Source organism: Rhynchophorus ferrugineus, unplaced genomic scaffold (assembly GCF_030347505.1).
Source record: "Rhynchophorus ferrugineus isolate W39M unplaced genomic scaffold, kcgeb_rfMv2 rfM7, whole genome shotgun sequence".
Classification (NCBI taxonomy): domain Eukaryota; kingdom Metazoa; phylum Arthropoda; class Insecta; order Coleoptera; family Curculionidae; genus Rhynchophorus; species Rhynchophorus ferrugineus.
The window spans coordinates 34,213,479-34,228,555 of NW_027472586.1; the positions used below are offsets into that span (position 1 = coordinate 34,213,479).

A 15,077-nucleotide genomic window follows, 5' to 3' on the forward strand; every position below is an offset into this window, starting at 1 on the left:
ATTTCGTTTGATGGTGATGCTTGTTCCTGCATGTTCTGGATTTTTGATAATTCGTTGGTGTCTTGGATTCTGTCTGCTAACGTCTGAAGATCTTCGTCCCTCGTTACAATCACTGCGCTCTCGTGTTTTGTCGCAATTGTTCCAAGCTGAGGATTTTCAAGATGTTTTCTGGTGTATTTCCTTGAATTAAAATTTATAGTTTGTGTAGTAATTGTGATGGTGTTTGATCTCCTAACGTGATGTCCCCCATCAACTTGCATATCGTGTTTGTTTGCGAGACCGCAGACCGTTTTATCAATCTATGTTTTAATGGGTCGTATATCTTAGTGCCTGGTGGTTTGCGAATTATATCTATTACCTCACTTAAGACACCGTGATTTAAGCTTGCGATAGTATAGTGAAATTTGATTGCGTCAGCCGCCCTGAACTGAGCCCCTCTTCTGTTGAACCAGATTTCCGGTTCTGTTTTATTCTACTTAGTTTTGTCCTCAGTATCCACTGTCGAAAAGTCGGGGTGTTGCAAGATTGGGTTGTTTATTAGTATATTTTTGCACTTTTTGACCTAATTTACGTATTCTTAATCGATTATGATCTTTGCGTTTTTTTTTTTAGATATTTAGTAAGTGGTTTCGTTATTTTCGCGATGTCTTTTATAAATTTACGGTAATAACCTACCAGTCCGAAAAAGGATTTTATTTCTTTTTGGGTTCTTGGTAATTGGAAATTTTTAACTGCCGTTATCTTTCTTGCATCTGGTTTGATTCCATTTGGTGTAATAATATGCGCAAGAAATTCTGTTGCCTTTTTCATGAATTCAGACTTGTCCAACTGAATTTGCATGTTCTGTAGTCTTTCGACTACTTGTTTTAAGAAATGTTCTTCAAGTGACGTCAATCATAACGTTATATTATCAATATCATAAACCATACATAATTTGCCGGTTAATCCTCGCATCACATTATCCAAAGTTCTTTGGAATGTAGCGGGTGCATTCTTTAGTAGGAATAGCATTCTTAGATATTCGTAATAACCATGTTCTACATTGAATGCTGTTTTGGCTATGGACGCTGCGAAGCTGTTAGCAAGGTAGAATGTAGTAAAAAATTTACCTGTGCCGAATTTTTCTAAAATACCGGCTATGTTAGGCAGGGGATTCATATATGTCTTCAATAATGTTATCATTCAATTTTCTGTAGTCGATTACTAGTCTCCATTTTCGTAGCCATGGAGAAGTTGAGGGTTGAATTATTTGTTCTTCTAGCATTTCTCTTATTTGTCTTTTTACTTCTTCCTTGTGGACATATGAGTATCTGTAGCTTTTTATGTACTGGGATTTCGTTTGTTTTTATTATCTTGTGTTTGGCGATGTTTTTTGTAAAATCAACTTATCTTTTGGTTTGTGGAGGATATTATTGTATTTTTTTAGAAGTATGAACGAGGCTGTTCTTTCTTCGGGATTTAGATGATTACTTATGTGAGGGATTATCCGAGTTGATGACTCGGGTAATCCCTGTACTGGACTTGTGTAAATTGATGATGATGACTTGTGTAAATTTTCACACATTTAATAGTTCGATAGCAGATTGAAATCTTAATATAATCGTTAGTTAAAATATTGTTTGAGAAGTCTAATGTGAGATTTTGATTTCTTAGGTCTTTTATGCCCATTATTCCATCAAAGTATTTATGGAATGTAAACAATGTAAATTTATAATGAGTCGAGAGACATTGTAGCATTGGAGTACAGGTATGTAGCTTTTCGAAGCTTTATCTACTTCCTGTGCAAGTCTTAAGGGTAGTTGTTCGATTTTGTATTAATTTTAGAAAGAATTGTTCTACGAATGATGGTTTCGGTAAATATGAATCACATCCTGTGTCTATTAACAATTTTAACATATAATCGGGGGTTTCTAGCTTAAAATATGGTAGTTGGTTGATTTGAAATGAATTTAATTGATAGCTAGGAACTGCACTAATTATGTGGTTTGATCTTAGTTGTTTCCTTGATTTTCGAACGCTTCTTCTGGAACATTTACGTCTACTCTATCACTGTCTTCTGGGTGAGACTCATTTAAATTTGTACAGCATTCTCTTTTTCAGTATTAGCCATGTCTTTTGAGCCTTGAAATGGGCTTTTTGTTTGTTGCATGATTCTCGGGATCGAACTTACTTTCGATGTGCCGGGCGATATGTCCATCGGTTGAGGAGTTGCTGTGAATTAAATGTCTTTTGGACATACGATAATTTTCCATGACAATTGTATTGTTGTTGATTGTATGGATGTTGAGGAACCGTAGGACGTTGTTGAGGATTTATCCTATGGCTCTGATTTGGTAGTCGATTGAATCCTTGTGGTATTATTCTTATTTCTATTGGACGCGATGATTTGCAAGTAATTATTCTTGAAATTGTTTTGGCTTGTTAAGATCTCGTAATTTGTGATTATGTCGATCGCGGAATCCAGATTTTGTGGATTTTGTACAATTATAAGCGTTTTTATTTCGTTTAATATATTAGATAACAGATTCTCTGTTGCAGTTAGTCCATTTTGTGTTATAAGAATTTGTTTTACTTCCGCGTTTTGAATTTTAACGCATATCTTGCTGTTAATTTTCGTTACAATTGATTTAAGTTTTCGTATCTAAATTTGATTCATTTTTACCTTTATTCAGAAATATTAATAGCTGGTGGAAGTTTGCTCTTGTGACTGAGTGACTGAATTTTATTCTTAAAGCGGTTTTGATTGATATATTCCCAGGTTTGTAAATCTGATCGCGTTAGAAGAAAATCTTCTGCTATTGATATAATTTTTGATTTAATAGCAGTACATACTCTTGCTGTGAGATGTCATTTGTAAAATATCGTGTATAAAAAGTGTCAATTTGTTCTATAAATGATTCGAGTTTGGACGGAGTTGCGTCGAATGTTTTGAGTAATCCAACGGTTGATCTTAATGCATCACCCATTTCGTTTATAATTTCAGTTAATGTTCTTAACTTAGAGTAGGACTGCTCAATACTTTCAATAGATTCGGTCAATACAATAGGGATTCTTGTTCTTGATCTGGGATATGTAATATCCGTTACAAAAGTACGTTTCATGCAATATTCAAATATAACAATCTTAAAATATATCTAGTTTTAATTATTTTCAAAGTTTTGAAAATAATTTTTTTTTGTTCTAATTACGTATTACAATATTCAAATTGTGTCAACTATGAATGATTATTAAAATGTTAAAACATTCAAATTATTTTCCAACAATTTCTTAAAACTAAATTTTCTAAAATTTTATGTCAGTTAAGTTTTTTTTTAGTTTTCAATAATTCAAGTTGAATTTGATTTGATTCACGTTGAATTTTGAATTCTTTGATTGGGATTCTTTGATTTCTTTGAAAATCAATTAAACTAGGACTTGCCAATAAGAGGTACTTACTCCGTGAAGATTTCTTTGGTCTTTGTCCTGCTGTCTGCAACCACTCGGCAAGGAGGTAAACTCAATTCCCAGGGTTACAGGCTGCCGTTGACACTCTGCTGGTTGCCGATAAGTGCCAGTGGATCCTTTCCTTTGTTGTAGAACGATTGGGTTTGGAATCCTGATGTTACTGTTCTGATTGTCGACTGCTTCCAAGATCCAGGAACATCGGGAGTTTGATCAGCTACTAACTTGATCTTCTATTGGGTGTTCTTGTTCTTCTTAATCGTTTGTACGAACGATGGTCATGTTTCAATGAGGAGTTTCGCGTATCTGTCACTAAACACTTTCGAACACCTGAAGAACTATCCTACCGACTGCGCAAATTATGAAAGTTTATCAAAGATGGCCTTTAAAAATCACAACTTTATTAGATAAACAATATAATAACCAAGAATTAAGATCGATACAATAAACACTAATACAATCAATCACTTTTTTTATTATTCTCTTGGAACGTCAGCAATCTGCCCGTCGACAATAAGTAGTATTGTTTGATTTCCTTTATATAATATAATCATCCTAACATGTAGATCACTTCAGTAAGTGATCTGCTGTACAACTTGTAATCTAAATCTTATTCTAGATACTATTCTAACTTATTTTAAAGCCTATCCTAACTTATTCTAGAGACTATTCTAACTTATTCTAGAAATTATTAAACTTTATATGGTATGGTAGTTTGCGTTTGAGCCTACGCACTTCACTGTCATCGCGTACATTTAATTGTTTCGCGAATGTATTAGGATACACTAATAGTCTTTCAGAGTACTTCGCAATAACACCCCGAATCACACTCTTATGGGTTCTATGTGGATATTGCGTTGAATCAGTTTTTTGGACAGGTAATATGGGGCATCGACGATGACTCGCAACACTTTATTCTGGAACCTCTGGAGGATATCTGTGTTATATCTGCTAGTAGTACCCCACACTTGAATACAACAAGTTGTTTGCGTTTTGTCACTATATGTTTTTCCAAGTCAGACGTCGATCAAAATGTATTCCCAGATATTTAACGCTGTCTGCTTGCGGAAGTTCATGATTATTCAATTTTACTGAGGGGCATGTTCTTCTGCAAAGAGTGAATATCATACGGGTAGATTTTATCTCATTTGCTTTGATACGCCATGATTTCAACCACAATTTGACTTTGTTAAGGTGAAGTTGGAGGTTTTTTTTTGGCTGATATTGGATCCTCGTGTGATGCTCGTTGTGTTTGACAATAAAATGTCTGTATGAGAAAATCAGTCACTTAAATAACTATTTGCCAAGTATGAAGGCGGCTTTATTTATGAGCGGTTAAATTGGTATTGGAATATTGGTACAAGAAACTAACTGATTAAAACTAGCTGTTCAGACTGACTGATTCAAACTATCTATGGTTTCGCTCGCAGGCCTCTTATATGTGGGTTTGTTTATCCTTACAATATCTATTTGGAATATTACAATATCAATATCTATTTGAGGTTGCATTGAAGTTTACTGACTGGGCACATAAATGACTGATGGTTTTTTCCAAAGAAATTTTGTTGTGCTGGACGATTGTGATTAAAGTATTTGGTTGGAATGAGAATTCGTTGACTTCATTCCTTGTATTAAATTCGATATAATTTTGTTGTTGAGCCTTAACAGTTGGATTATTAGTGTTTAAGATCTTCATCAGATTAGTAAGGGTGTCATGTCTGATAACGAGGTTTGAAGCATGTTGCAATGCTGGTGGCGAATTAGACATAAGCAACTGCTTGGTTGATAATGCTCTTTGTGTATTCTGATCTAGAAATTCTATGATGTCTCTGTTAACTATTTGTTGAACCATAAGCTTTAATTTGTGGTAAAAGCTTATTATTGATTCATTTAATTGCATTTTTTAACATTGCAATTGTTGTAGGAATGTCTGGTAGCTTGTATTGACGCCAAATTTTTCTCTAACGGCTGGTTTTAGCTTCTGCCACACTGTTAAGTCTAGTCTTGATACAAACAACTTTTCAAGCTTCGCCAATTAATTTAGCAAGTATTGCCGCGTTTGCCATATAAACTTACATGTCTTCTACCAAAACGCAACTTACATGAAGCTCATTTCTTGTTTAGATAAAGGACTCTAGGTGCGATGGTTAACTAAAATAAAAAAATTGGGTGAATAAATTGTCTTAAATCGATATGAAATATAATTATTGCAAAATAATTTCTTAAACTATTTTTTCTTAAATTTAAAGATTGATTGTTAATTGAGATTGAGTCTGATTTTTGAATTTTTATTCAATTTGAATCTGTTTGATTTAATTCCTTTAGAATTAATTCTTTGATTGGGATTTTTTTTTTCTTAACTAATCGTATTAGCACTAGATAGAGAGGTTACGAGATCATGCCATTTAAACTTTAAACAAAGTGGTTTTACCGGACCTTTCGCTGGTTTTAGTTTTTCTATAATTTCATCATCAGTGTATTAGTTCTCGGCGAATTATTACACCCCGACAGTGATTCAGAGTCACAGGCAGGTCGCATAAAGAAGACAGTGTTTGGAGTTTCTTAGACTGGTCATCGCGCTTTGCAGAAACGAGTAAGGAGAAGTTTCTAATTTTATTCATAGTTGCAGGCTCGCCAATTTGTTCCAGGATTTGATTAAATATTTTAACCGCTCATCTTCTCAAATGAAATAATATCACTCGATATTATGAAAATGTGATAATTGGTCGAACGGAGACCCATTAGTATTAATTCCATATCGGAATATCTATTAGACCATGGAAGAGGTGGAAATTAATTTGTTTAGCCTTTTTTACCTACAGGAGGGCGGGAATTGCTCTGTAGTTGGATTTATAGAGACTGATTGATATTCAACCATGCATCCTTTCGGCTCAACCCAACCTTAGGATTTAAGTTTTTATTGAGGTTGTCTATTTCTTGACCCTGCGAGACATGACCACAGGCGGCAATCGCTTTATGTGATAAGAGAACTGAAGCTGAACCCTGGGCGTCGTTAACCCTTTATGCAATCCCCAAGCCACGATATATAGCGGGGAAAGGGAACTCGGGCCCCGGTGGCGTCATTCACCGTACTTGGTCATACCAAGCCCCGTGTGGAGATTAGTATTATTTATAATGCTAGGATATGTAATTCCTGCTATTTTTTGACTGAACTTTTTCATATAATCGATTTACAAAAATGATTTATGATATGTGGTTTGTATGACTAAATGAGTGTAGGAACTTGATAAGATATTTACAAGAAATATATGGGATTACACTAATAAACTAACTGAATGATCAGTGTATCTCTCTTAAAAATATTCAATTAATTGAATTATTTATCTTGAAAGTAATTCTTATTTCTTTGTTCCTTAATTCAGCGTAATTACATTAATAATTATTTACGATGAAGTTCTTCTCTAGATCGCTCCTGCTATCAAGTAGCAAAACCTTCTGTAAGTAGATTCCCATCTTGACTGGTCTGCCACCTGTCGTGTACAAGCTGCACCAATATGTTCGGGTTTCTGCAGTTGCTATAGGTCTTCTTTAAATCCAGGACAGGAGCATAGTTGGTGTGTTCTAGTTCGCTAACTGGGCGTAGATTCTTTCTTTGGTTTAATCGTTGATATGAACAGCGTACACTTCACTATGAACTTCTCAATACACTTGAAGTGTCCTACCGACTGCGTTAATTATATTAAACTCCGTTGATTTGTTTTTAAAAATAAACTTTATTTAATTAGTATTAATAGTAGTTTTACATTAGAATGAAATATTAACTAACAAACAACACATACGAGACTGCAGACAATACTATACTAACTTGCTATGGGGCCTGCTGCCGTATATATGTATATATTACTTGGTAGGCATAATATTCTAGATTATACATGTATTTTACCGAGTATATATTAAAAATCATCGTGGTCTGGAGATTCCGCTGCTTTCGGAATTATTCGTATAGTCATCGGCGAAATTTACTCGCCGCAAGCCGAAATTCTAAAAGTTGATGTTGCCAAATTTACAGCTAGGCTTTATGGATGTATTTTATTTTAGAAAAATAATATATTTAAGAAGACTTTATGACATTAATTTTTATATTTTATTTAGAAAAAAAAATACAGTAGATACGTTTTTCTAGTATTTAGTACAATATATAGTCTTGCCCTTAGATTTGTATTGCAAGCCAAGCGTTTCTCAAAAGAAATCTCGATCTACCGCATTGCTTTGATTAAACGTTGGGCATTTATTTGTTTAACTATTAAAGCGTTCGATATGGAATTTTTAAAGTTATATTGTGATGTTCCTTTTTACTTATATGAATAGTCAAAGGTAGGTTTAATTTCAATTGTTACAAATAGGATAAATTATTTAAAATTTGCAGTGAAAGTAAATTAATATGTTAAGTTTGTAATATGACATACTTAGTAGCAAGAGAAAGAAAGATTTCACAATGAGCTTGCTGCTCAACTAAAGTCGATAACAAGAAAGATCATCTGTCATCTCAATATCTCCAATTTAGTGATTTTAATATCCATACATAGTGAATTTCGGCAGCATCTTTGTCGGATCCATAATATAGATGTTAAACAATCTAATCTATATTCTAAGGATTTGTAAGGCTTGAAGGAAGTCACAGGACGATAAAGAAAAAAATATTGCTTAAAGAATTTCTTAGAAAACAAGAAGTCAAGAAGCTCATAACTGTATAAGGAGTTATGATCAAGGTAGTATTTTCCTTAAAAATATTGTTATGATTATTATCTTACGAATCAATTTTAGGTAGTGTACGATAAGTCAAGAAGGGTTACAGGCAAAAAATTTGATTCTGTCTAAATAAGGTTTTTTTGTGAAGAATGTTATAAGACTCAATATTGAAGCAAATACAAGAATCCAATATGAATCCCAGAATAATATTCAACAATTGAGTTTTAACAAAGCAATGGGGAATATATATTAAAATATATTTAAGTAATTTCAATTAATCGTCCAGTTTATAGGCTTTGCAGCTGTATGATTTATTGATAAGATAAGATTTAAGAATATATATATATATATATTATATATATATATATATATATATATATATATATATATATATATATATATATATATATACTAGTAATTATATGTATATACTAGTGTGAGAAGTATAAAGGACTGTGTCTACAAGAAAGTTGTTAATTTTATTTGTGTATTGTGAATTTTATTTATATATAATACATTTGTAGTATTGTATATTCAAATATGTGGTAATTACTAAATTATATAGTTTATGGTATAGTTAAGGTTCATTGTTTTATATCCTCTAATTTATAATTTAAAATTAATATTAAATTTTAAAATATATAAATGAATATAATATAAACATTTAGTATTATGCTGTATTTTTCTTTTCACCTCCTCTAAATATTTCGTAAATTAATGTCATGTTCTTACTGTTTTTTTAGTCAATTTTACTATATATGTGGATATGTGTGGTATATATAGCTTAATATAAAAGTTATGAACATTACCCTTTATTTTAATAGCTAATACAGAGTACGCCTTGAAGACTAACACTATGCCGATATCAGAAGTTTGGTTATAGATAAGACGTAGCCCTACTCATAACGCCCCAAGCAATACTGTGAATATTCAAATATTTCTAACACTGGGGACTTCAATCTATCGAACCACGATGATTTTTAATGTATCCTATTATGCTGAATGGGTAGTAACCAGCATCTCTTATACAGGATTGTTTTGTGAAAGAAATACTTTTATTTCTTGGTAAATAAAATACAGATATTCAACAAACATTATAATGGCCACTATCTTGATAATATACAAGGTGTTACAACGGTGATTACAATGACAATCGTCTATCAACTACATCAGCAAGATACTCTTCGAGAGAGTCTAAGAAACTATATCATTTCTAGTCAAAGAGCGGGCCTTTATATCCAAAAGTGTACATCTCAGCATTCCCACCGCCCGGTCCCGATACCACATCCGCCTTGATTAGTGCGGTAATGAGTAATCAGGTGCCCTTAACGTAAAATAAATTTTATTTAAATATTAATTAATACAGAATATACTAAAACTAACAAGAACGATCTAATAGCGTAATAAGACGTAAGATATTGTACTTAGACGACTATCAGTATTGCACTGATCTAACAAGCGCCCTATAATTATATTTGTATATTTGTAATGCTTGGCCAGGGCAATGATCAAGGTTATATTTATTGAGTATGATCACATAACTCCTCCCCCCTCAAGTATGTGAAAATGTCGTAACATTTTCGAGGGCGTTGAGTTTTATGCTCACTTTTGCAACCTTTTCGTTTTTTATTTAATATAAATATATATTCCTAACCTTATAACAATAATAACAATGGTAATGGTTAAACGAATTTAAGTGGTTTGTATTTTCTACGTCAAGGGAATGAAGCCGATGTACCATTAAATTAACACTCTCAAGTTCTATTAACATTCTTTATGGAAATTGGTTCTATCTTTTGAAATATTTTTTTTTAATTTTAATTTTGGTAACTTAAGTTGGGATGTGATTATGTTAGTATTTTGAGAACTAAAATATTCTTTAAATTCAATACTTTATATATGTATATATATTTTAAAGTCTCCTTGTACCAACTATGGGTTTATCTGGACTGGACCTACTATTTAACGTGGGCTCCGAACCACGGTCCTCGGCATTAAAGCCTACCGACTGGCGAGTGACCAACTTTAGAAATTATCCCCAAAGACATCCGGTCTTACCCAGCCTGGTTACTGGCGTGGCCGGGATCATTTTCCTTGTCGGATTTTACACTTTTGCCTAGAACATTCACAAATTTTAAACAATCTCAAACGTAAATGTACGACTATGCCCCGGCAGTATTCGAAGCCTCGGCTATCGCAACAATAGGAGGACTGTCCCATCGCCTTTACCACTGCGCCACGAAGCCGGCTTAACATCAATTCTGCGTGTGAAAGGGATCACTAAAGAGGGATTTCTTATTATTTCGGCTGTTGTTTGATGAGGAGACAATAATATACCGTATATTCTTCAGCCGGTAACAATATTATAGACTTATCTGGAAGTTGCGTTGTACCCGTTTGATTATATCTTACGGGAGTTAACGAACAATAATTAGTTTCCAAGTTGATGGTTTCGGCTATGGTATTTTCATATTGCTTTGAATTTTTGATATACTATTGCTAAGGTCATTAAATTTTATAATACTATAATGTACGAGCTTTAGCCCTTTAACAAACAGAATGTCACTGCACATTCTATTTGTAGTATCCAGGCTGCTTTTTACATTTTCTAATATTAAGGTTATGTGAATAATTAGAATATTGAGTGCCGTTGTAGGAGATGCATGTGCTACATTCTTCAAAACTGCTTGGATATTGGCTATGTCGCCTTGGAGAATTTTTTTATTAAACTCCAATAGTTTAATATAATTATTATATTTAGTTTCGTCGTCAGCATTCATTGTTCCGAATAGATATTTTTGTGCTGTTTCGAACAGTCCTCTTTTGTATCTTTCATTTATATTTGTTTTGTAATGTTTAACATGTCTTTCATTATTTTGTAATAGGGAACCTTTTAGTGGGGTAATAAGATTTTCGACAGTTAACAAGTGTTATTTTTGTTTCGTCTGGTGATATTTCAAATGCCGTTAGGTTATTATGTCAGAACATTTGATGTTTTCCAATAATATAATAATATAGCTTAATCACTGATTCAGAAGTAATAATTTGGTTATTCCAAAGTAACATGGTACACTGTTCTATATCTTATCAAAGTGCTGTCTAACTTTTACTCTCAACAAATTCTAGCTATATCTTAACGATAAATCAAAGTTTAAATCACTACTAAAATATATTAGGTTTAAAATAAATGTCTAATTATTACCAGTTACTCCAGTTTTTGCTACTATTCTTGATGGACGAGCCTCATTAATGACTTGACTACTTCCAACACAACAAGAATCATTTTCTTCTCTATTCTTGTTATCCTTAAATTTTGACATATGTTGATACCTATTCGATGTCGTTGAAAATGATGTGTTATAAATTTGGCAGTTAACATTCCCATTATAAGTAAAATTGATGCTGTTTGGATTTTTTATTTTTTAAAAATATAACCTTCATTCTGCACTTACTTTTGTTCTTCCATGTAAGAATAACACAACAATTGTATTATTATTAGTATAGAATGATTAATGTAGCAAAAAATCTAAATATTCTAGATTTGTTTGTTGTTTTGATCTGATCAACTGTACCATTCGACTCGAAAAGAATGGACCGCCGTTAGAAAACTCTCATTCTAAGCTTGGCCAATAAATAATAATAAATAATGCTTAATATATTTTATATTTTCAGTAATTCCTCTATGAGATGTTTTTGCTGAGTGATATCGTTCAATTATTCCTTTCTGGTTTGCTAGGTCTATTACGTCTTCCAAAAGATTATTTGAAATTATCTCTAAATATTTTCAAGATAAAGGTTTCTAAATTTTTATTACGAAAATATAGGCAATACGTATCCGGCGAAAGTGGCTTACTACAAGTATCTGCTGGATGTTCTGATTTATGGGATTTTAATTGGCAAATGCAACAGTCCTTTTCTTGGTACTGAACAAGGTTTGTCTGATGGTATATGGTTTAATTTTCTTAGTCCATTTAAATATTTGATTTTTGTACGTGTTTTTGTGTTTTGTTAACGTATGGTGCGCCTAAAATTGGATTTTCAAGGGACGCGTGTATTATTTCAGGTTCTGATTTTTCTTCTATTTCTTTTTGAACATCTGGTGGTCTGATTTGTATATCTGATATTATTATTTTAGATAATTGCTTTTCAATATTACATATTATAAATTCGACATTAACATTTTTTCTTAGACAGCCCAACATGCTCCAACTTTCAACCATTCTAATCCATCTAATCTAGGTATTGCTAATTTTTTTATATTATTTTCTTTTATATGGTGGTACATTTTGTCTAAGGCATTCCATAAATTTTCATATGTAGGCTTCTCAGTGGCTTTCTTCTTTGTTAATTGATAATATATATTTCGTTGTTCGTTTGATTCATTCCAGACTATTATATCATCTACTTTAGCTTTTCTTTCCAGTAGCTCTCATAGGATTCTGTAATTGTGTTTAAATATTACGGCAATGCCTTTGCTCATTTGTAAATCTTCTGATACACAATGAGCTAAAACATGTGTTAGAAGTGGATTGTTTTCTACAGGATTAATCTGTACTAATTTTGTTGGTAGCCGGGAAAATGCGTCTGCATTTAAATTTCCTTTATCCTTTTTGTAGTTAATGTTTTAGTCAAACCCTTGTAGTTTTAGTCGCCATCTAACTAATTTAGAGTTGGTTTACTTAGTCGAGAAAAGCCTTTGGAGGGGTTTGTGATCAGTTCCGATGATGAACTTCCATCAGAAGAGTTAGGGTTTGAAATATATTGTTGCGCATACGATAGATAAAAGTTCCTTCTCTATGGTAGAATAATTAAATTCGGAAGGGTTTAAGGTTTTGCTGGAATATGCGACTGGAAGATCTTAGCGAATTGTTCCTTGTGAGATGCATCACTGGTTAGAATTAATGGTTTGCTAAAATCGGGATATTGTAGTATACCATCGTTGATGAGAATGTTTTTGCATGTCTTAAATGCCTGAATGAGAGGTTTATGGCAGTTTTATTTAGAAATATGTATCTTGACAATTTTTCTTAAGACAGTTGGTGAGGGGTTTTGTAATTTTAACAAATTTTTTTCTGAACTTTTGGTAATATCCGACAAGAACGATTTTATCTCTTTTTGGGTCTGAGGAAGTTTTTTTATGGCAGAATTTTTTTAGGCACAATCCTACAAATATATATACCACTAGGAATGATTACATGGGCCTAGGAATTCGACGGATTTCTTAAGGAACTTACACTTATCTAATTGTCTCCTAAAATTGTGTTTAATTAATATTTCTAAAACTTTTGTGAGAGACTATGAGTGTTCTTGTAATGATGTTGAATATATAATAATATTCATATATACAAGGCATAATTTATCTTGCAATTCTCTTAGCACATTATCCATAGGTCCCTTGAACGTTGCCGGGGCGTTCTTAAAACCGAAAAGCATTCTTGAATATTCGTCATGTCTCTCATCTGGTATACAACTATTCTATCGTGGGTCTCCGTTTTCCTGCTTGGGACCTTTTGGATATTTTTGGATTTGGATTTACTACGACCTTTTGTTTCGTCGTACCTCCTTCATTCTCAGTCCTTGTCGTAAATTCCAAGACTCCTAATTTCTACTTGATACTGCGTAGGTCTGGAAAGCGATCTCTGTACATCATCTGGTTCTACCAAGACGACCTTTGGGATTGCTTCGGCGGTCGCTAGCGGGCTTTCCTCTACCATGTCTGTAATTCTGTAGGTACTTTCATCCCATCGTTCCTCCAAAACTGCTTCCAGCTTTTCGAAGGAGTCATGTTCGGCATTCTAATATTTAAACTGTTAGCGCTCTAGGATTTTAATTGGATTATCTATCACATTTCGCGCCAACCGCAAAAAAATATAAATGAATAATTTGAAATAAAACATATCAAGAATTATACTTATCGTGGCCGACACAATATAAAAAAGGAACTTTATTTGTTTCACAAAGGAAGCTACAGTTTTAAGATCTACGACTACTCTTTCTAAAAACTAAGGTTGAAGCACTAACAAAGTTGGTGACTTAAATTAGCTCGCGATCTGATTACACTGCTGGTGAGCTGTATTTATAGTTGTCGCGATATTTGCCAATAACTAACAGCCACGTAGCTCCTCCCTCCTCATGACTGGAGAAAATAAGGGTAGAAATGTGGCCATCCACAGGTACAGTGTCATTCTTTGTGATACGCCATGCTGAGAAGGGTTTAATTAGGTTTTGGCGAACCTCTATGGCTTTTTCATTCAACGGATAGGGGGATGCGAATTTAGAAAAACTGTCTATAATCTTGTGATGTTTTTGAGCGTTTACTGTGTAAATATCCACGTATATATATATAATATATTGAATCAAAGTTGTTTATTTTTACTTACGATTAATACATGTGGTCGATGGGAGAATTGACAGGATATTAAGTTAGGTAGAGGAAGTACGGTAGCGCTGTGGAAGTGGTACTGTTACAGAGGGACGGTGATAAGAAAAGAGAGCGAGACGTCGTCGTGATGGTCTTTTATACCCTGGAACTGCATGGTACCAATCCACCGGCGTTGCCAACCTTTGTAGTTGTTGATGGTGAATTGGTGGTGGCCTAAAGGGTCGTGGCGGCCACATAACTCCCCTCCTAGTGGAACAGCCGTGGAACGTACCTATATGTGGTGCAAGTTCCGGAATGCACCCGCAATCACGCAAACAAACGCCCGGGGACTGCTGATGAGATGGGGATCCCAACCTGAGCGAGGAGTTTTACGGGATCAGCTGCCATCGGAGCTGTAGCAGGACGTCATTCGTCTTGAGGCGTTTAGCTTTGTTTGAGAGTACCTGTAAATGTGTTACGTGTCCCGTTTCGTGTTGCGAGGGTGCTCATGTGTTGCTGGTATACATGATGGGCTTCTGTGGTTTTCGTCCATCAGGCTAGTCTC

At 33.6% G+C, this 15,077-nt stretch overlaps 1 long non-coding RNA gene across 1 annotated transcript; it reads left to right on the plus strand.

Moving 5' to 3' along the window:
* Positions 1-8,036: 8,036 nt before the first annotated feature.
* LOC143199856 (uncharacterized) lies at positions 8,037-8,410 on the plus strand. The gene is made up of 2 exons (XR_013006571.1): positions 8,037-8,171; positions 8,227-8,410. It is a non-coding gene; the product is annotated as an uncharacterized LOC143199856 (long non-coding RNA).
* Positions 8,411-15,077: the final 6,667 nt, after the last annotated feature.